General features: G+C 45.2%; 1 long non-coding RNA gene across 1 annotated transcript; it reads right to left on the bottom strand.

Annotated features, from left to right (window-relative positions):
- Positions 1-8392: 8392 nt before the first annotated feature.
- Positions 8393-21233, bottom strand: LOC139256885 (uncharacterized). The gene is made up of 3 exons (XR_011592212.1): positions 20816-21233; positions 18439-18527; positions 8393-8824 (listed from the first exon to the last, which is right to left on the bottom strand). It is a non-coding gene; the product is annotated as an uncharacterized lncRNA (long non-coding RNA).
- Positions 21234-21669: the final 436 nt, after the last annotated feature.

Raw genomic sequence — 21669 nt, 5'->3', positions numbered from 1 at the left:
AAGTCTCTGGGAATAAAAGGATTGTAGACAACTGGCCGTCATGGGCAGAGCTTTTTCAGTTATGTGCAGAGTCTGAGAACAATAAAAGTCTGTATTGGGCCACTTTCGGGTGTTCAAGGACAGGTTACACAGGACTCACTGATTATGGTGGGAATATTAGTGAGTACTGTGCATCAGTCTTCACCCTTTAACATCATCTCAAATATTAGAATTTAAAAACAATACTTTTATCAGTAACATTAACATAGATAAGCATATTGTTTTAGAAAACATTCAGAACTTAAAAAGAGATAGAGCAGCCGAACTGGAGGATATCCATCCAAGGGTCCACCGGGAGATGGGACATGTGCTGTGTGAGGGTCCTCCGGGAGATGGGACATGTGCTGTGTGAGGGTCCTCCGGGAGATGGGACATGTGCTGGGTGAGGGTCCTCCGGGAGATGGGACATGTGCTGTGTGAGGGTCCTCCGGGAGATGGGACCTGTGCTGTGTGAGGGTCCTCCGGGAGATGGGACATGTGCTGTGTGAGGGTCCTCTGGGTGATGGGACTTGTGTTGTGCGAGCCCCTGGCATGTATGTTTAATAGCTCACTCTGAAATAGTTCCTACAGATTGGAAGGATGCTAATGAAGTCCCCATTTTAATAAAAATGTGACAAGGCAGACCCGGGTAACCAGAGGTCCATCAGATTAATATCAGTAATAGGTAAGATGATTGAAAGAATCATAAGGGATGCAATATATGAATACTTGGATCGGGAGGGACATATTAGGGACACCACAACCCATTATAAAGAGTTCATGTCTCACAACTCGAATTATATTTTTGTCCACTTAGATTTCCAAAAACCTTTTGACAAGGTACCACACAAGAGGCTTCTGTACAAGATCGGAGCCTCTGGTACGGATAATATATTGAGCTGGATACAGAACTGGCCGGCAGGATGTAGGTAAAGAGCAGTTTTTGATGGATTTGGATCTGTTTGGAGACCAGTCACCAGTGGTGTCCTGCAGGGATCAGTTTTGGGACTGTTGCTTTTCCCTATTTTTAGTAATGATCTGGATCTTGTGGTTGGGGCACAATTTTGAAATGATACCAAGATCTGTGCGAGTGCTCGAACTGTAGAAGAGGCTCGTCTGATTCAGGCACATCTTGAAGTGTTGGGACACTGGCCTCATGACTGGAAAATTAAGTATAACTTAGATAAGTTCAGTGTTATGCATTTGCGCAGGGCAAATGCTCAACATTCATACACCCCCCAGGGAAAGGCATTAAAGATGGTGGAGATAGAAAGAGATTTCAACATTCTAGTGAATACATCCTTAAAGGTACACGAGCAATGCAGTGTAGCGACAGTTAGAGCAAATAGGGTATTGGAGTATATCCATAGGACAATTCAGTATAAGACGAGGAGTACTGTTTTGTCCGAGTACAAGACCTTAGTCAGGCCACACTTGGAATACTGTGTCCAGTTTTGGTCTCCTCACATGGTGGGTGATATTAAGGTTCTGGAAAGGGCCACTCGACTAGAAACATAGAAACATAGAAAATAGGTGCAGGAGCAGGCCATTCAGCCCTTCTAGCCTGCACCGCCATTCAATGAGTTCATGGCTGAACATGAAACTTCAGTACCCCCTTCCTGCTTTCTCGCCATAACCCTTGATCCCCCGAGTAGTAAGGACTTCATCTAACTCCCTTTTGAATATATTGAGTGAATTGGCCTCAACTACTTTCTGTGGTCGAGAATTCCACAGGTTCACCACTCTATGGGTGAAGAAGTTTCTCATCATCTCGGTCCTAAATGGCTTATCCCTTATCCTCAGACTGTGACCCCTGGTTCTGGACTTCCCCAACATTGGAAACATTCTTCCTGCATCTAACCTGTCTAAACCAGTCAGAATTTTAAACGTTTCTATGAGGTCCCCTCTCATTCTTCTGAACTCCAGTGAATACAAGCCCAGTTGATCCAGTCTTTCTTGATAGGTCAGTCCCGCCATCCCGGGAATCAGTCTGGTGAATCTTCGCTGCACTCCCTCAATAGCAAGAATGTCCTTCCTCAAGTTAGGAGACCAAAACTGTACACAATACTCCAGGTGTGGCCTCACCAAGGCCCTGTACAACTGTAGCAACACCTCCCTGCCCCTGTATTCAAATCCCCTCGCTATGAAGGCCAACATGCCATTTGCTTTCTTAACCGCCTACTGTGCCTGCATGCTAACCTTCAATGACTGATGTACCATGACACCCAGGTCTCGTTGCACCTTCCCTTTTCCTAATCTGTCACCATTCAGATAATAGTCTGTCTCTCTCTTTTTACCACCAAAGTGGATAACCTCACATTTATCCACATTATACTTCATCTGCCATGCATTTGCCCACTCACCTAACCTATCCAAGTCACTCTGCAGCCTAATAGCATCCTCCTCGCAGCTCACACTGCCACCCAACTTAGTGTCATCCGCAAATTTGGAGATACTTCATTTAATCCCCTCGTCTAAATCATTAATGTACAATGTAAACAGCTGGGGCCCCAGCACAGAACCTTGCGGCACCCCACTAGTCACTGCCTGCCATTCTGAAAAGTACCCGTTTACTCCTACTCTTTGCTTCCTGTCTGACAGCCAGTTCTCAATCCACGTCAGCACACTACCCCCAATCCCATGTGCTTTAACTTTGCACATTAATCTCTTGTGTGAGACCTTGTCGAAAGCCTTCTGAAAGTCCAAATATACCACATCAACTGGTTCTCCTTTGTCCACTTTACTGGAAACATCCTCAAAAAATTCCAGAAGATTTGTCAAGCATGATTTCCCTTTCACAAATCCATGCTGACTTGGACCTATCATGTCACTATTTTCCAGATGCACTGCTATGACATCCTTAATAATTCATTCCATCATTTTACCCACTACTGAGGTCAGGCTGACCGGTCAATAATTGCATGTTTTCTCTCTCCCTCCTTTTTTAAAAAGTGGGGTTACATTGGCTACCCTCCACTCCATAGGAACTGATCCAGAGTCAATGGAATGTTGGAAAATGACTGTCAATGCATCCGCTATTTCCAAGGCCACCTCCTTAAGTACTCTGGGATGCAGTCCATCAGGCCCTGGGGATTTATCGGCCTTCAATCCCATCAATTTCCCCAACACAATTTCCCGACTAATAAATATTTCCCTCAGTTCCCCCTCCTTACTAGACCCTCTGACCACTTTTATATCCGGAAGGTTGTTTGTATCCTCCTTAGTGAATACCGAACCAAAGTACTTGTTCAATTGGTCTGCCATTTCTTTGTTCCCCGTTATGACTTCCCCTGATTCTGACTGCAGGGGACCTACGTTTGTCTTTACTAACCTTTTTCTCTTTACATACCAATAGAAACTTTTGCTATCCGCCTTAATGTTCCCTGCAAGCTTCTTCTTGTGCTCCATTTTCCCTGCTGAGTTCTAAATTTCTCCCAGTCCCCAGGTTCACTGCTATTTCTGGCCAATTTGTATGCCACTTCCTTGGCTTTAATACTATCCCTGATTTCCCTCGATAGCCACGGTTGAGCCACCTTCCCTTTTTTATTTTTACGCCAGACAGGAATGTACAATTGTTGTAATTCATCCATGCGGTCTCTAAATGTCTGCCATTGCCCATCCACAGTCAACCCCTTAAGTATCATTCGCCAATCTATCCTAGCCAATTCGCGCCTCATACCTTCAAAGTTACCCTTCTTTAAGTTCTGGACCATGGTCTCTGAATTTACTGTTTCATTCTCCATCCTAATGCAGAATTCCATCATATTATGGTCACTCTTCCCCAAGGGGCCTCGCACAATGAGATTGCTAATTAATCCTCTCTCATTACACAACACCCAGTCTAAGATGGCCTCCCCCCAAGTTGGTTCCTCAACATATTGGTCAAGAAAACCATCCATTATGCACTCGAGGAAATCCTCCTCCACCGTATTGCTTCCAGTTTGGCTAGCCCAATCTATGTGCAAATTAAAGTCACCCATTATAACTGCTGCACCTTTATTGCATGCACCCCTAATTTCCTGTTTGATGCCCTCCCCAACATCCCTATTACTGTTTGGTGGTCTGTACACAACTCCTCCTAACGTTTTTTGCCCTTTCGTGTTCTGCAGCTCTACCCATATAGATTCCACATCATCCAAGCTAATGTCTTTCCTAACTATTGCATTAATCTCTTTAACCAGCAATGCTACCCCACCTCCTTTTCCTTTTATTCTATCCTTCCTGAATGTTGAATACCCCTGAATGTTGAGTTCCCAGCCCTGATCATCCTGGAGCCACGTCTCCGTAATCCCAATCACATCATGTATGTTCACATCTATTTGCACAGTTAATTCATCCAGCTTATTGCGGATACTCCTTGCATTAAGACACAAAGCCTTCAGGCTTGTTTTTTTAACACCCTTTGTCCTTTTAGAATTTTGCTGTACAGTGGCCCTTTTTGTTCTTTGCCTTGGGTTTTTCTGCCCTCCACTTTTCCTCATCTCCTTTCTGTCTTTTGCTTTTGCCTCCATTTTGGTTCCCTCTGTCTCCCTGCATTGGTTCCCATCCCCCTGCCATACGAGTTTAACTCCTCCACAACAGCACTAGCAAACACTCCCACTAGGACATTGGTTCCGGTCCTGCCCAGGTGCACTCAGCCTGTTCTCAATGGGCCTCTGGGTTACACAATACCTGATCTCACTGCGTCCAGTGTGTAAACCGTGGCCCAGTGAGATCAGACAGTATGGAACCCAGGGGCCCATTGAGAACAGAACGTTTGTAATCCGGGGGCCCAGTGAGTTCAGACAGTGATCTGGGTAAAACAAATTGTCCGAGGTTTTTTTTTAAATCTGTATTTTTGCCTCTCCCAGGAGATCACATGGACTCGGGTGGAGTGGAGTGTATACGCTGTGATATATTGCAATTTTGTGGGACAGGCTTGATGGACCAGATGGTCTTTACCTGTCCGTCATTTTTCGTATGTATTAAAATGCTTCCTCTACACTGTCCCATCGAACACTACCAGGGCAGGTACAGCACGGCTTAGATACAGAATAAATCTCAGGCCCCAAATTAGAGCCCGCAGGCCCCGTGCTGACAGGCCAGGGTGAGCGGGGTCACTGGCCGCCATCTTGCACAGGGCGGGATCAGGGCGCATGCGTGGCCATCTTGGTTTGGGAACAGAGAGTGGGCGGGACTTCAGGGTCTCTGTTCCCAACTGGGTCCCAGTGCCCGGGAGATGGAACATTTTGGGCAACACACTTTTCATCATCTTAAAATCAGAGACTGGTTACAACATGGAAGGAGGCCATGCCGGCTACCTGCAAGAGCTTCTACTAATCCCACGCTAGCTACTCTGTCCAGACCCCTCATGATTTTGAACACCTCTGTCAAATCTCTCTCAATCTTCTCTGTTCTGAGAACAACCCCAACTTCTCCAGACTATCCACGTAACTGAAGTCCCTCATCCCTGGAATCATTCTTGTAAAACTTTTCTGCACGCTCTCAAAAGGCCTTTGTATACTTACTAAAATGCGGAAGCCAGAATTGCTCCAGTTCAGTCAACAAGCTCCCCGCTGGAGTGGAACTAAACTACAGAAACAGTGGCAACCTGTTCAACCTTCGTCATCTCCAGGCCAGGTCCAAGACCACTCCAATCTCTGTCGTTGAGCTACCGTATGCGGACAATACCTGCGTCTGTGAACATACAGAGGCTGAACTTCAAGTCATAGTCAACGTATTTACTGAGGCGTTCCATAGCATGGGCCTTACACTAAACATCTGTAAGCCCGAGGTCCTCCACCAGCCTGTCCTCGCCGCACAGCACTCCATCCACCCACCCTCCGCAGTCATCAAAATCTATGGCGCGGCCCTGGACAATGTGGACCATTTCCCATACCTCGGGAACCTCTTATCAACAAGACCAGACATTGACGACAAGATTCAACACCGCATCCAGTGCAGCCTTCAGCCGCTTGAGGAAAAGAGTGTTTGAAGACCACGCCCTCAAATCTACCACTAAGCTCATGGTCTACATGGCTGTAGTAATACCCACCCTCAGAGACAGGGACTATGTACAGTAGACACCTCAAATTGCTGGAGAAATAACACCACCGAGGTCTCCGCAAGATCCTACAAATTCCCTGGGAGGACAGATGCACCAATGTTGGTGTCGTCGGCCAGGCCAACATCCCCAGCATTGATGCACGGACCACATTTGATCATCTCCGCTGCACAGGCCACATTGTTCGCATGCCAGACACGAGATTCCCAAAGCAAGCACTCTACTCAGATCTTCTTCACAGCAAACGAGCCAAAGGTGTGGCAGAGGAAACGTTACAGGGACACCCTCAAAGCCTCCTTGATAAAGTACAACATCCCCATCGACACCTGGGAGTCCCTGGCTAAAGACCGCCCTAAGTGGAGGAAATGCATCCGGGAGGGCGTTGATCACCTCGAGTCTCATCGTCGAGAGCATGCAGAAATCAACCGCAGGCATCAGAAAGTGTGTGCTGCAAACCTGTCCCACCCACCCCTTCCCTCAACGACTATCTGTCCCACCTGTGACAGGGACTGTGGCTTCGTATTGGACTGTTCAGCCACCTAAGGACTCATTTTTAGAGTGGAAGCATGTCTTCCTCGATCAGAGGGACTGCCTATGATGATGATGATGAACCAGAATTGGACACAATACTCCAGTTGAGGCCGAACCAGAGTTTTACGTGGGTTCAACATAATATCCACACTTCTGTACTCGATACCTCTATTCATGAAGCCTAGGGTCCTGTAAATCTTTGTAACCACTTTCTCAACCTGTGCTGCCACCTTCAGTGATTGGTGCACACATACTCCGGGTCTCTCTGTTCACGCACCCCTTTACAATTGTACCCTTTAGTTTATATTTCCTCTCCTCTTTCTTCCTCCCAAAATGTATCACTTTTAAACTTTTCTACGTTAAGTTCCACCAGCCTGTCTATGTCTTTCTGAAGTCTATCACCATCCTCCTCACTGTTCACTGTACTTCCAAGTTTTGTGTGAGCTGTAGATTTGGAAATTGTGCCCTGTACACCCAAGTCTAGGTCATTAATATAAATTAAAAAAAAGCAGTGGCCCCAATACCGACCCCTGGGGAACACCACTTCCTCCAGTCTGAAAAACAACCGTTCACCACTACTCTGTGTGTGTCACTTAGCCACTTTTATATCCATGCTGCCACTGTCCCTGTTATTCCATGGGCTTCGATTTTGCTGGTATTGGTAACACGCCTGGGATCAGTAAACACAAAACCCAGTCTGTTAATCACTTTCAGCTACTGGACTTAGCATGTGTCCCACAGCATCTCTTCTACCTTCAATATGTGAATAGAGCATCACATCTGCAAACCTGGTTTAAGTTTATATCCACTCAGCAAATCTATTTAAGAAAAGCGTGTCGGCCAATGAGACACTGTTAAGGTGCCAGTGTCCTGCTGGTTTGATTGGCATGTTGCCTGTAATGGACTCTGTATTTTGGTCTCTATTTAAGGAAGGATAGACCTGCATTGGAGGCAGTTCAGAGAAGGTTCACTAGGTTGTTTCGGAGATGAGGGGATTGACTTATAAAGATAGCTTGAGTAGATTGGGCCTAAACACATTGGAGTTCAGAAGAATGAGATGATTTTATCAAAATATAAGATAATGAGGGGGCTTGATAGGTGGATGCAGAGAGGATATTTCCACTTCCACGGGGAACTAAAACTAGGGGTCATCGTCTTAGAATAATGGGCCACCCAATTAAAACTGAGACGAGGAATTTCTTCTCTGAGGGTTGTAAATCTGTGGAATTCTCTGCCAAGGAGAGGTGTGGAGGCTGGGTCTTTGAATATATTTAAGGCGGAGATAGACAGATTTTTGAGCGATAAGAGAGTAAAGGGTTATGGGGAGTGGGCAGGGAAGTGGAACTGAGTCCATGATCAGATCAGCCATGATCTTATTGAATGGCGGAGCAGGCCCGAGTGGCCAAATGGCCTACTCCTGCTACTATTTCTTATGATCTAACTGAACATTTCTCCCAGTCTAACCTTGTCTGTAATGAAATATGTGTCTTTTAATAAGCCTCAAGTCCTTGCTCATGTCTGCTGCAGATTCCAGAGTTGATTCCAGAGATGAGGGGATTGACTTATGGTTGAGTAGGTTGAGTAGGTTGGGCCAATACACATTGGAGTTGAGATGAATGAGATCTGTGTGTGGCCCTGAAGGACTGTGTCCAGGCTGAAGTTCTGATCTCACCGTAAGATCCTCCCCACAGATTGTCCTTTCTCAGCTCCAGCCAGGTGATGCTAAACACTCAGGTGGGAAAGACAAAAATCCACAGCAATGTGTTGAAAGCAAAACTAATTTATGTGTCTTTATCCCAAATATTAAACTCCAGTCGATTTCAGGAGTTATTAACATCAGTGTTACAGGATTTATAAACCCCAACTGTCAGAATGATCACGATTCAGTCCGGGATGTGAATAAAAGCAGAATCCAAGCCCTGCAGTCACTTGTGAACTCGCTAATGTCTCAGCAGGTTGCCTGACAGAGAGAATCCCTTGTCACACTCAGAGCAGGTGAATGGTCTCTCCCCACTGTGAACTCGCTGGTGTCTCAGCAGGTCGGATGATCGAATGAATCCCTTCCCACACACAGAGCACGTGTACCATTTCTCCCCACTGTGAACGGGTCCTTCTGCTTCCATGGTCAAAAGCTGATGATATTCCAGTCCCGATGTACCGAGTGACTCTGTCAGATCTTGAGGTGATGTTTGGTTTGAGCTTCCAGTCTACAAATCCTCCCCTTTTAACACCCTGTAAAGTGAATTTCAAACAGGAAAAGTGAGTGTGAGAGAGACCCCACAAAAACACAAAGGCAGGTTGTGAAATTGAGCTTAATGAGTCTGTGTGGGGCCGGCACGAGAAAAAAGTGACCATGAAAGCTGCCGGATTGTCGTAAAAACACATCTGGATCACTGCTGTCCTTCAGGGAAGGGAACCCACCTCCCTCGACAGACCCACATGGTAAATTGTTGGTCACACTGGGCCCAGAAGTACTGGAGGAGAAACCCAGCAGCTTCTCCCCCTCTCCATCCAGCTCAAACTGGTGTAACAAACAAACCCACACAGGAGGCCAGTGAATGATTTCCACATCCAGCGCCCACCATGATACAGAGCGGCTGGGAATTGCTGGGCCTGCTGTATAAATGTAAGTTGTTGTTTTCCTGGTGTGGAGGAGGGGCTGGGCCCGGTGGCTCTGACTCGGGGCCCGAGAGCCGCGCTCGGCGCCGCCCGGGGCCCGAGTGCCACACTCGGTGTTGCCCAGGGCCCGAGAGCCGCGCTCGGTGTTCCCCGGGGACTGAGAGCCACACTCGGTGTTGCCCGGGGACCGAGAGCCGCACTCGGTGTTGCCCGGGGCCCGAGAGCCGCACTCGGTTAAAAAGGAGGCAGACAAAAAGCAGGAAACTATAGACCAGTTACCCGAACATCTGTGGTTGGGAAAATGTTGAAGAGTTCATTCTTGAAGAAGCATTAGCATGACATTTGGAAAAACATAATTCAGTCAGGCAGAGTCAGCATGGATTTATGAAGTGGAAGTTAAGTTTGACAAATTTGCTAGAATTCTTTGAGCATGTAACGAACATAGAAACATAGAAAAATAGGTGCAGGAGTAGGCCATTCGGCCCTTCGAGCCTGCACCACCATTCAATATCATGGCTGATCATTCCTTCAGTACCCCTTTCCTGCTTTCTCTCCATACCTCTTGATCCCCTAAATCGTAAGAGCCATATCTCACTCCCTCTTGAATATATCAAGTGAACTGGCCTCAACAACTCTCTGCGGCAGGGAATTCCACAGGTTAACAACTCTCTTGAGTGAAGAAGTTTCTCCTCATCTCAGTCCTAAATGGCCGACCCCTTATCCTAAATGCAATGATTATTTTCATTTTCGGTGTTATTCAAAACAGGTGGAAATACACAGCAAATCAAAACTTAAAAAAATTAGAAGAAAATATGCAATAGTAGCCAACTAAATCAGTTCTCTATTAGGCAATGGCATACGTCATCAAACGCCTTCGCTGCTTGTACCATGTTGAAAAAAATTCTGACATGAAATATTTTTGTCCTCAAATATCAGTCTATTTTTAAACAGTTTGCGAAAGTTACAATTTTATCTCATCTCAAAATCACTAATCCATCATTCAGACCAGGCCTGGACATTTGGAAGAAATGCATTCTTTCTATTTTTGTCTTGTACAATACCAAACATTCAGGAATTCATTTTTCACATTTGATCGGTCAGTTTCTGCTCAACACTGTCAGAGGTGCTTTCAATGAATTATGTTCCACTTCACATCATGGGCCAGGGTGGATAAAGTGGGTGTGGTGTATTTGGACTTCCAGAAGGCATTTGACAAGGTGCCACATAAAAGGTTACTGCACAAGATAAAAGTTCACGGGGCTGGGGGTAATATATTAGCATGGATAGAGGATTGGCTAACTAAAAGACAACAGAGAGTCTGGGTAAATGGATCATTCTCGGGTTGGCAATCAGTAATGAGTGGGGTGCCGCATGCATCAGTGCTGGGACCCCAACTATTTACAATCTATATTAACGACTTGGAAGAAGGGACCGAGAGGCTACTGTACAGCAAAATTCTAAAAGGACAAAGTGTGTTAAAAAAACAAGCCTGAAGGCTTTGTGTCTTAATGCAAGGAGTATCCATAATAAGGTTGATGAAATAACTGTGCAAATAGATGTTAACAGATATGATGTGATTGGGATTACAGAGACGTGGCTCCAGGATGATCAGGGCTGGGAACTCAACATCCATGGGTATGCAACATTCAGGAAGTATAGAATTAAAGGAAAAGAAGGTGGGGTAGCATTGCTGGTTAAAGAGGAGATTCATGCAACAGTTATGAAGGTCATCAGCTTGGATGATGTGGAATCTATATGGGTAGAGCTGCAGAACACCAAAAGGCAAAAAACGTTAGTGGGAGCTGTGTACAGATATCGAAACAGTGGTAATGATGTTGGGGAGGGCATCAAACAGGAAATTAGGGGTGCAAGCAATAAAGGTGCAGCAGTTATAAAGGGTGACTTTAATATGCACATAGATTGGGCTAACCAAACTGCAAGCAATAGTGGAGGAGGATTTCCTGGAGTGCATAAGGGATGGTTTTCTAGACCAATATGTCAAGGAACCAACTAGGGGGGAGGCCATCTTAGACTGGATGTTGTGTAATGAGAGAGGATTAATTAGGAATCTCGTTGTGCGAGGCCCCTTGGGGAGGAGTGACCATAATATGGTGGAATTCTACATTATGATGGAGAATGAAACCGTTAATTCAGAGACCATGGACCAGAACTTAAAGAAGGGTAACTTTGAAGGTATGAGGCGTGAATTGACTAGGATAGATTGGCGAATGATACTTAAGGGGTTGACTGTGGATGGACAATGGCAGACATTTAGAGACCGCATGGATGAACTACTACAATTGTTTATTCCTGTCTGCCGTAAAAAGAAAAAAAGGGATGGTGGCTCAACCGTGGCTATCAAGGGAAATCAGGGATAGTATTAAAGCCAAGGAAGTGGCATACAAATTGGCCAGAAATAGCAGTGAACCTGGGGACTGGGAGAAATTTAGAACTCAGCAGAGGAGGACAAAGGGTTTGATTCGGGCAGGGAAAATGGAGTACGAGAAGAACCTTGCAGGGAACATTAAGGCGGATTGCAAAAGTTTCTATAGATATGTAAAGAGATAAAGGTTAGTAGAGATAAAGGTTAGTAAAGACAAATGTAGGTTTCCTGCAGTCAGAATCAGGGGAAGTCATAATGGGGAACAAAGAAATGGCACACCAATTGAACAAGTACTTTGGTTCGGTGTTCATGAAGGAGGACACAAACAATCTTCCGGATATAAAAGGGGTCAGAGGGTCCAGTAAGAAGGAGGAACTGAGGGAAATCCATATTAGTCGGGAAATTGTGTTAGAGAAATTGATGGGATTGAAGGCCGATAAATCCCCAGGGCCTGATGGACTGCATCCCAGAGTACTTAAGGAGGTGGCCCTGGAAATAGCGGATGCATTGACAGTCATTTTCCAACATTCCATAGACTCTGGATCAGTTCCTATCGAGTGGAGGGTCGCCAATGTAACACCACTTTTTAAAAAAGGAGGGAGAGAGAAAACAGTGAATTATAGAATGGTCACCCTAACATCAGTAGTGGGTAAAATGATGGAATCAATTATTAAGGATGTCATAGCAGCGCATTTGGAAAGAGGTGACATGACAGGTCCAAGTCAGCATGGATTTGTGAAAGGGAAATCATGCTTGACAAATCTTCTGGAATTTTTTGAGGATGTTTCCAGTAGAGTGGACAAGGGAGAACCAGTTGATGTGGTATATTTGGACTTTCAGAAGGGTTTCGACAAGGTCCCACACAAGAGATTAATGTGCAAAGGTAAAGCACATGGGATTGGGGATAGTGTGCTGACATGGATTGAGAACTGGTTGTCAGACAGGAAGCAAAGAGTAGGAGTAAACGGGTACTTTTCAGAATGGTAGGCAGTGACTAGTGGGGTACTGCAAGGTTCTGTGCTGGGGCCCCAGCTGTTTATACTGTACATTAATGATTTAGAGGGGATTAAATGTAGTATCTCCAAATTTGCGGATGACACTAAGTTGGGTGGCAGTGTGAGCTGCGAGGAGGATGCTATGAGGCTGCAGAGCAACTTGGATATGTTTGGTGAGTGGGCAAATGCATGGCAGATGAAGTATAATGTGGATAAATGTGAGGTTATGCACTTTGGTGGTAAAAAGAGAGAGACAGACTATTAACTGAATGGTGACAGATTAGGAAAAGGGGAGGTGCAACAAGACCTGGGTGTCATGGTACATCAGTCATTGAAGGTTGGCATGCAGGTACATCAGGCAGTTAAGAAAGCAAATGGCATGTTGGCCTTCATAACGAGGGGATTTGAGTACAGGGGCAGAGATGTGTCGCTACAGTTGTACAGGGCCTTGGTGAGGCCACACCTGGAGTATCGTGTGCAGTTTTGGTCTCCTAACTTGAGGAAGGACATTCTTGCTATTGAGGGAGTGCAGCGAAGATTCACCAGACTGATTCCCGGGATGGTGGGACTGACCTATTAAGAAAGACTGGATCAACTGGGCTTGTATTCACTGGAGTTCAGAAGAAATGAGGGGACCTCATAGAAACGTTTAAAATTCTGATGGGTTTAGACAGGTTAGATGCAGGAAGATTGTTCCCAATGGTGGGGATGTCCAGAACCAAGGGTCACAGTCTAAGGATAAGGGGTAAGCCATTTAGGACTGAGATGAGGAGAAACTTCTTCACCCAGAGAGTGGTGAACCTGTGGAATTCTCTCCCACAGAAAGTTATTGAGGCCAGTTCACTAAATATATTCAAAAAGGAGTTAGATGAAGTCCTTACTACTAGGGGAATCAAGGGGTATGGCGAGAAAGCAGGAATGGGGTACTGAAGTTGCATGTTCAGCCATGAACTCATTGAATAGTGGTGCAGGCTAGAAGGGCCGAATGGCCTACTCCTGCACCTATTTTCTATGTTTCTATGTAAGTAGCCAAGTTTGCTGATGATACAAAGATGGGAGGAAAAGCAATGTGTGAGGAGGACACAAAAAATCTGCCAAAGGACACAGATAGGCTCAGTAAGTGGGCAATAATTTGGCAGATGGAGTATAATGTTGGAAAGTGTGAAGTGATGCACTATGGCTGAAAAAAAATCAAAGATCAAGTTATTATTTGAATGGAGAAAGATTGCAAAGTGCTGCAGTCCAACGGGACTTGGGGGTACTTGTGCATGAAACACAAAAGGTTAGAATGCAGGTACAGCACGTGATCAGGAAGGCCAATGCAATCTTTTCCTTTATTGCAAAGGGGCTGGAGTATAAAAGCAGGGAAGTCTTGCTGCATTTACACAGGGTATTGGTGAGGCCACACCTGGAATACTGCGTGCAGTTTTGGTTTCCATATTTATGAAAGGATATACTTGCTTTGCACGAAGTTTAGAGAAGGTTCAGTTGGTTGATTCCAGAGATGAGGGGCTTGACTTATGAGAAAATGTTGAGGAGGTTGGGCCTCTACTCATTGAATTCAGAAGAATGACTGAAAGGTGATTTCTCGAAACGTATAAGATTATGAGGGGGCTTGACAGCGTAGTCGCAGAGAGGATGTTTTCACTGATAGGGGAAACTAGAACTAGGGGGCATAAACTTAGAAAGGAAAAGGAGGTGGGGTAGCGTTCGTGTTTAAAGAGGAGGTTAATGCAATAGTAAGGAAGGACATTGGCTGGGATAATGTGGAATCTATATGGGTAGAGCTGCGAAACATCAAAGGGCAAAAAATGTTAGTTGGGGTTATGTACAGACCACCAAACAGTAGTAGGGAGGTTGGGGATTGCATCAAACAGGAAATTAAGGACGCATGCAATAAGGGCACAGCAGTTATCATGGGTGACTTTAACCTACATATTGATTGGGCTAACCAAACTTGTAGCAATACTGTGGTGGAAAATTTCCTAGAGTGTATAAGGGATGGTTTTCTAGACCAATATGTCGAGGAACCTATGAGATAGCAGGCCATTCTAGACTGGGTTCTGTGTAACGAGAGAGGATTAATTAGCAATCTGGTCTTGCATGGCTCCTTGGGGAAGAGTGACCATAATATGGTAGAATACTTCATTGAGATGGAGAGCAACCCAGTTAACTCAGAGACTAGGGTCCGGAACTTAAAGGAAACTTCGATGGTATGAGGCGTGATTTGGATAGGATAAACTGGCAAATGAAACTTAAAGGGTTGACAGTGGATAGGCAATGGCAGACATTTAAAGATCACATGGATGAATTACAACTATTGTACATCGCTGTCTGGCGTAAAAAATAAAACAGGAACGGTGGCTCAACCGTGGCTAACTAGGGAAATTAGGGACAGTGTTAAATCCAAGGAAGAGGCATAGAAATTGGCCTGAAAAAGCAGCAAACCTAAGGACTGGGAGAAATTTAGAATTCAGCAGAGGAGGACTAAGGGTGTAATTAGGAGGGGAAAATAGAATATGAGAGTAAGCTTGCAGGGAACATAAAAACTGACTGCAAAAGCTTCTATAGATATGTGAAGAGAAAAACATTGATGAAGTCTAGTGTAGGCCCCTTGCAGTCAGAATCAGGCGAATTCATAATGGGGAACAAGGAAATGGCAGACCAACTGAACAAATACTTTGGTTCTGTCTTCAGTAAGGAAGACATGAATAACCTCCCAAAAATACTAGGAGACCAAGGGTCTAGCGGGAAGGAGGAACTGAGGGAAATCCTTATTAGTCAGGAAATGCTTGGAGGGAAACTGATGGGATTGAAGACCAATAAATCCCCAGGGTCTGACAGTCTGCATCCGAGAGTAGTTAAAGAAGTGGCCCTAGAAATAGTAGATGCATTGGTGGTCATTTTTCAAAATTCCATGGACTCTGGATCAGTTACTATGGATTGGAGGGTAGCAAATGTAACCCCACGTTTTAAAAAAGGAGGGAGAGAGAAAAAAGGGAATTATAGACCGTTTAGCCTGACATCAGTGGTGGGGAAAATGCTGGAATCAATTATGAAAGATGTAATAGCAGAGCATTTGGAAAGCAGTGACAGGATCGGTCCAAGTCAGCATGGATTTTGAAAGGGAAATCATGCTTGACAAATCTTCTAGAGGTTTTTGAGGATGTAACTAGTCGAGTGGATAAGGGAGAACCAGTGGATTTGGTGTATTTGGAATTTCAAAAGGCTTTTGACAAGGTCCCACACCAGAGATTAGTGTGCAAAATTAAAGCACATGGTATTGGGGGTAATGTACTGACGTGGAGGCAGAACTGGTTGGCAGACAGGACGCAAAGAGTGAGAATAAACAAATCCTTTTCAGAATGGCAGGCAGTGACTAGTGGGGTGCCACAAGGTTCAGTGCTGGGACCCCAGCTATTTACAATATATATTAATGATTTAGACGATGGAATTGAAAGTAATATCTCCAAGTTTGCAGATGACACGAAGCTGGGTGGCAGTGTGAGCTGTGAGGAGGATGCGAAGAGGCTGCAGGGTGAATTGGACAGGTTAGGTGAGTGGGCAATTGCATGGCAGATGCAGGAAAATGTGGATAAATGTGAGGTTATTGACTTTGGTGGCAAAAACAGGAAGGCAGATTATTACCTGAATGGTGACAGATTAGTAAAAGGGGAGGTTCAAAGATACCTGGGTGTCATGGTACATCAGTCACTGAAGGTAGGCATGCAGGTCCAGCAGGCAGTAAAGAAAGCATCTGGCATGCTGGCCTTCATAGCGAGAGGATTTGTGTGTAGGAGCAGGGAGGTGTTACTGCAGTTGTGCAGGGCCTTGGTGAGACCACACCTTGAGTATGATGTGCAGTTTTGGTCTCTTAATCTGAGCAAGGACGTGCTTGCTATTGAGTGAGTGCAGTGAAGGTTCACCAGACTAATTTCCGGCATGGCAGGACTGACATATGAAGAAAGACTGGATCGGCTAGGCTTACACTCACTGGAATTTAGAAGAATGAGAGGGGATTTCATAGAAACATATAAAATTATGACAGGACTGGACAGGTTAGATGCAGGAAGAATGTTCCTGATGTTGGGAAAGTCCAGAACCAGGGCTCACAGTCTAAGGATAAGGGGTAAGTCATGTCGGACTGAAATGAGGAGAAACTTTTTCACCCAGAGAGTGGTAAACCTGTGCAATTCTCTATCACAGAAAGTTGTGGAGTCCAGTTCGTTGGATATATTCAAGAGGGAGTTAGATGTGGCCCTGAGGGCTAAGGGGATCAAGGGATAGGGAGAGAAAGCGGGAGCGGGGTACTGAAGTTGCATGATCAACCATGATTATATTGAATGGCGGTGCAGGCTCGAAGGGCCAAATGTCCTGCTCCTGCACCTATTTTCTATGTTTCTTTCCATTCTTGGTGTGTGATGTGTATTTTGCGCTGTATCTATCCATCTGTTATGTGAATGTGAGCTCTACTCCATACCCGTCATTCTCCAGTATGTTAGTATTGTTTTACTGTGTACCACCAATTCCTGATAGAGTATTGGTTTTACTTTTTAACTGTCAATTTGTGTTATGGAGGTGAGTGTTTATGCTGAATCTGTCGGTCTCTGGTAAATGAGTCTGAGTTTTACTCTATATCTATCTGTCTCTGCTATGAGTGTTGTCCTTTCTCTGTATCTCTCCATTTCTGTTATGGGAATCTGGGTTTTATTCTGTACCTGTCACGTTCTGACATGTGATTGTGGGCCTCACTCTATAACTGCCAGTTTCTGCTTAATTGTGAGTGGGCTTTCCTTTGTACCTGTCAGTTTCTGGAATGAAAGAGAGGTCTTTACCCTGTACCTGTCAATTACTGGTTCATGAGTCTGGGCATGTCACTGTATGTTATGGGAATATGGATTGTAATATGTCAGCCTCTGATATGTGAGTGTGGGTTTTATACCGTATCACTCAGTCTCTGATATTCAAGTGTGTGTATTTTTCTGTAACTGTCAGGTTTTGTTGTGTGTTCAGGTATAATCTGTGCTTCTCAGTTTCTGCTATGTTCGACTGTACCTATTTGTTCCTGCTACTTGATTGTGTTTTAGACAGTACCTGTCAGTTCCTGCTATGTGAGTGTGGAATTTACTATGTATCAGCTAATCTCTAGTATGTGAACGTGAGAATTAATTTTACTTTTAACCTGTATTTCTCTGATATGTGAATAAAGATTTTGCCTTCTCTGTGTCATTTTTTCTGATGTGTGTGTGTGGGTTTTACTCTGCCCCGATCAGTTTCTGAGATGCAAGTAACAATTTTACTTACTGCCTTTCAGTTTTCCGACATGTGCACATGGGATTTACACTTTACCTGTCAATCTCTGGTCTGCAAGTGGGGATTTTATTCTGTTACTGTCACTTTCATATATATGGGTGTGTGTATCTGTCAGTCTATGCTACGGGAATGTGGGTTTTATTCTGCACCTGTCATCTTCTGGTATGTTCGGGGGTTTAAATACTGAATCCGTCAGATTCTGAAACATGAATATGGCTTTTGCTCTGTACCCATCAGCTTCTGATATGCGCGTGTGGTTTATACATTCCATTGGACATTTTTTCTGATAGATGATTGTCTTTTATTCTCTACCTGCCAGTTTCTGGCAAGTGAGTGTGTGTGTTTAATGTACCTGTCAGTGTGATCTGTTTCAATGGTGAAACAGCATGTGATTATACTGCTCCATGTGGCTGTAAGATTCACAATGTAACTCTGCCACTTCGGATCACTGTGGGACTGACAGCTTCTGCTGTCTGTGACAATAGGATTGAGGCCAGTTCTGAGTCTCTGCGCTCTGTGCATGATAATCTACTTACTGTGTGTGAGAAGGAGCTGCCTGCACTGTTCCTTGTGTTCCGAGTGGAGGAAAGCTCACATTTGTTCTGGCTGGTTGAAGAATTTTGCTCTGAGAATAATAATACGAGAACATTATTAGTTCTAAGAGATGGATGCGGGGGAGAATATGAGGGAGCGACAATGTATCTCTCAACCACCAGCAACATGGTTCTGGAGAACTCAGCTCACCGAAACGATATAACTGGTCTTTAAAATATCTTCTCCCACACTCCTCTCCTGGTGCCTGCAATAGATGCACTTTGCGAAACTCCCCACATCCTCACTGACAGGTGTGTTTCCACTGCTCACTGTCCAAGAACTACAGACACGGTGAGATTGGAACTGAATCAGGAACATTCACTCCTGGTTTGGAGAGAGAAAGCAGCAGATTGTAAACAGCAGATTCTGCCCATTCTGTCTCCCTTACCCTGGACACACACTGTCCACACACAGCTCGAGAATGGCCTCTCCCTTCCCCCACTCACACCACGCACTGGGACTGATTCTTGGTCCACTCTGCCTCTTACACACAGCCCCCGACTCCCCCTGAACTCCCCCCGGACTCAATGCCGATCTCTGAGCCCATCTGCGGACACACTCCCAAAGCGCTGCGCTGCTGTGAGGAGGCTGCTGCTCGCTGCCTTACCCTGGGGCCGCGGTGCCTTCATTCCTGGCTGTTTTAAACCATCTTCTTCTACTCACTGAGTAAATGGCGATCACAGGCAGGGCTGGGGGAGGGGAGGGCACATGTGCTCTTCTGCTCACTGGGAATGACACAGAGGGTGGGGCTGAATCGCGCATGCGCAGCTCTCTGCAATAATTCAATCTGTAAAAATCAAAGTGCACTTTTCCCAATTTACTTTTATCAGAATCTGAGCAAAGGAACTGGGCCTGGGGGGAAAGGACAGAGAATGATTAAAGCTGCAAGCCTTGTCCCTTGGAGATGCTCAATTTGGGATCATTCCGTGCAGGGTGTTTCTCTCCATGAGCCCGTCTTCACAAAGCAATTCTGCAGGAAAATCAGAGGGACGAGGGAGTGGGAGTGTTTGCTGGGACCGTGCCGGAGTTAATATCTGACAGAAACAGTCCAAGATTAGTTTAATTACAGTAAAACACTCAGTCACTGAGAGTAATACCAAAGTGGATAATCAAGGGGCTATAGTGAGGGAAGAACTTAATACAATAACGATTCATAATGAAGCAGTACTCGGTAAAATAATGGGACTAAAGGCAGACAAGTCACCTTGCCCTGATGGTTTACATCGTAGGATCTTAAGAGAAGTGGCTGCAGAGATAGTGGTCACATTAGTTGTAATCTACCAAAATTCCCTGGATTCTGGGGTGGTCCAAACAGATTGGAAAACCGAAAATGTAACGCCTATATTTAAAAAAGGAGGCAGACAAAAAGCAGGAAACTGAAGACCAGTTAGCCTAACATCTGTCATTGGGAAAGTGCTGGAGACCATTATTAAGGAAGCAGTAGTGGGACATTTGGAAAAGCTTGATTCAATCAAGCAGAGTCAGTATGGCTTCATGTAAGGGAAATCATGTTTGCCAAATTTGCTGGAGCTCTTTGAGGATATAATGAGTAGGATGGATAAGGTGGAACCAGTGGATGTGGTGTATTTAGATTCCCAGAAGGCATTTGATAAGGTGGGACATAAAAGGTTACTGCACAAGATAAAAGCTCACTGGGTTGGGAGCAGTATATTAGCATGGATAGAGGATAGGCTAACTAACAGAAAACAGAGAGTCGGGATAAATGGGTCTTTTTCTGGTTGGCAAATGGTGACTAGTGGGGTGCCGCAGGAATCGGTGCTAGGTCCTCAACTATTTACAATCTATATTAATGATTTTGATAAAAGAACCGAGTGCAATATAGCCAAGTTTGCTGATGATACAAAGATAGGTGGGAAAGCAAATTGAGGACAAACAAAATTTGCAAAGGGATATAGACAGGGTAAATGAGTGGGCAAAAATTTGTCAGATGGAGTATAATATGGGAAAATGTGAGGTTATCCACGTTGGCAGAAATAATAGAAAAGCAAATTATAATTTAAATGGAGAAAAATTGCAAAGTGCTACCCAGGACAGAGAGACCTGAGGGTGTTTGTGCATAAAACACAAAAAGTTAGTATGCAGGTTCAGGAAGTAGTCAGGAAGGTAAATGTAATGTTGGCCTTTATTGTCAGGGGGATAGAATAAAAAGCAGAGAAGTCCTGCTCCAAGTGTACAGGGTGTTGGTGGGACCACACCTGGAATACTGTGTGTTTAAGCAGAGAAGTCCTGCTCCAAGTGTACAGGGTATTGGTGGGACCACACCTGGAATACTGTGTGTTTAAGGAAGGATATACTTACATTGGAGGCTGTTCAGAGGTTGATTCCGGCGAGGAGGGGGTTCTCTGATGAGGACAGGTTGAGAAGGTTGGGACGATACACTTTGGAGTTCAGAACAATGAGAGAAATCCGAGGTGTGAGAATAAAATAACTCAGCTCTTACTTTACCAAGATGGCCGCGCATGCGCTTTGCTGCTCACTGCACCAAGATGGCGGAGGACTGACCCTGCCTTCCTGTACAAAGATGGCCGCCGTTACCCCGGGCCTGTGACCGGGAGAAAGCCTCGAGGCTGCAGCCGTCGATATTCCGGTTATTATTCCGGGCTTCCGGCGGGCACCAGGTGCTTCTGAAGCCTCCCCGGCTCCCCGCTGGTCCTTTACTCCCCTCCGCCCCGCGGAGTAGGAGCTGTTTGGCGGAACACACTTCACCACAGCCGCTCCGCCATGACACGCACTGCGCATGCTCCAAAAACCGCCAGGTCTCGCGCCTGCGCTCTGGGTCCCTGTAGTCTGGGCTCGGCACATTCTCCATCGCGGGGAATGCTGGGTAAATACCCAAGACCACTTTAGTGACTGGGACAGGATTTACTGGGCCCCCATTGGGCACTGAACATGTTCATTCTGGCCCTCAGTCATTGTTCCTGCTGCTCTGTATAACCCTGTCCCTGAGCTGGACAGTAATGTTCTCTCTCAATACTGAATAAATCAGCTTGTTTCAAACACCGAGTGTCCAATATTTCTTTTCTCCATAATAAGAGACTAATTAATGTTCCCGTCCCTTCCATTTTGGGCTTTTTCTTACTCTAGATTATTTCACTTCTCACGTAATTCATCTTTTCCCACATCAAATCCCAAACTTGTTTCATTTGAGTATC

Source organism: Pristiophorus japonicus, unplaced genomic scaffold (genome assembly GCF_044704955.1).
Source record: "Pristiophorus japonicus isolate sPriJap1 unplaced genomic scaffold, sPriJap1.hap1 HAP1_SCAFFOLD_79, whole genome shotgun sequence".
Taxonomy (NCBI): domain Eukaryota; kingdom Metazoa; phylum Chordata; class Chondrichthyes; family Pristiophoridae; genus Pristiophorus; species Pristiophorus japonicus.
The sequence above is the reverse complement of the archived record's forward strand: the minus strand, read 5'-3'. Positions and strand labels throughout refer to the sequence as shown.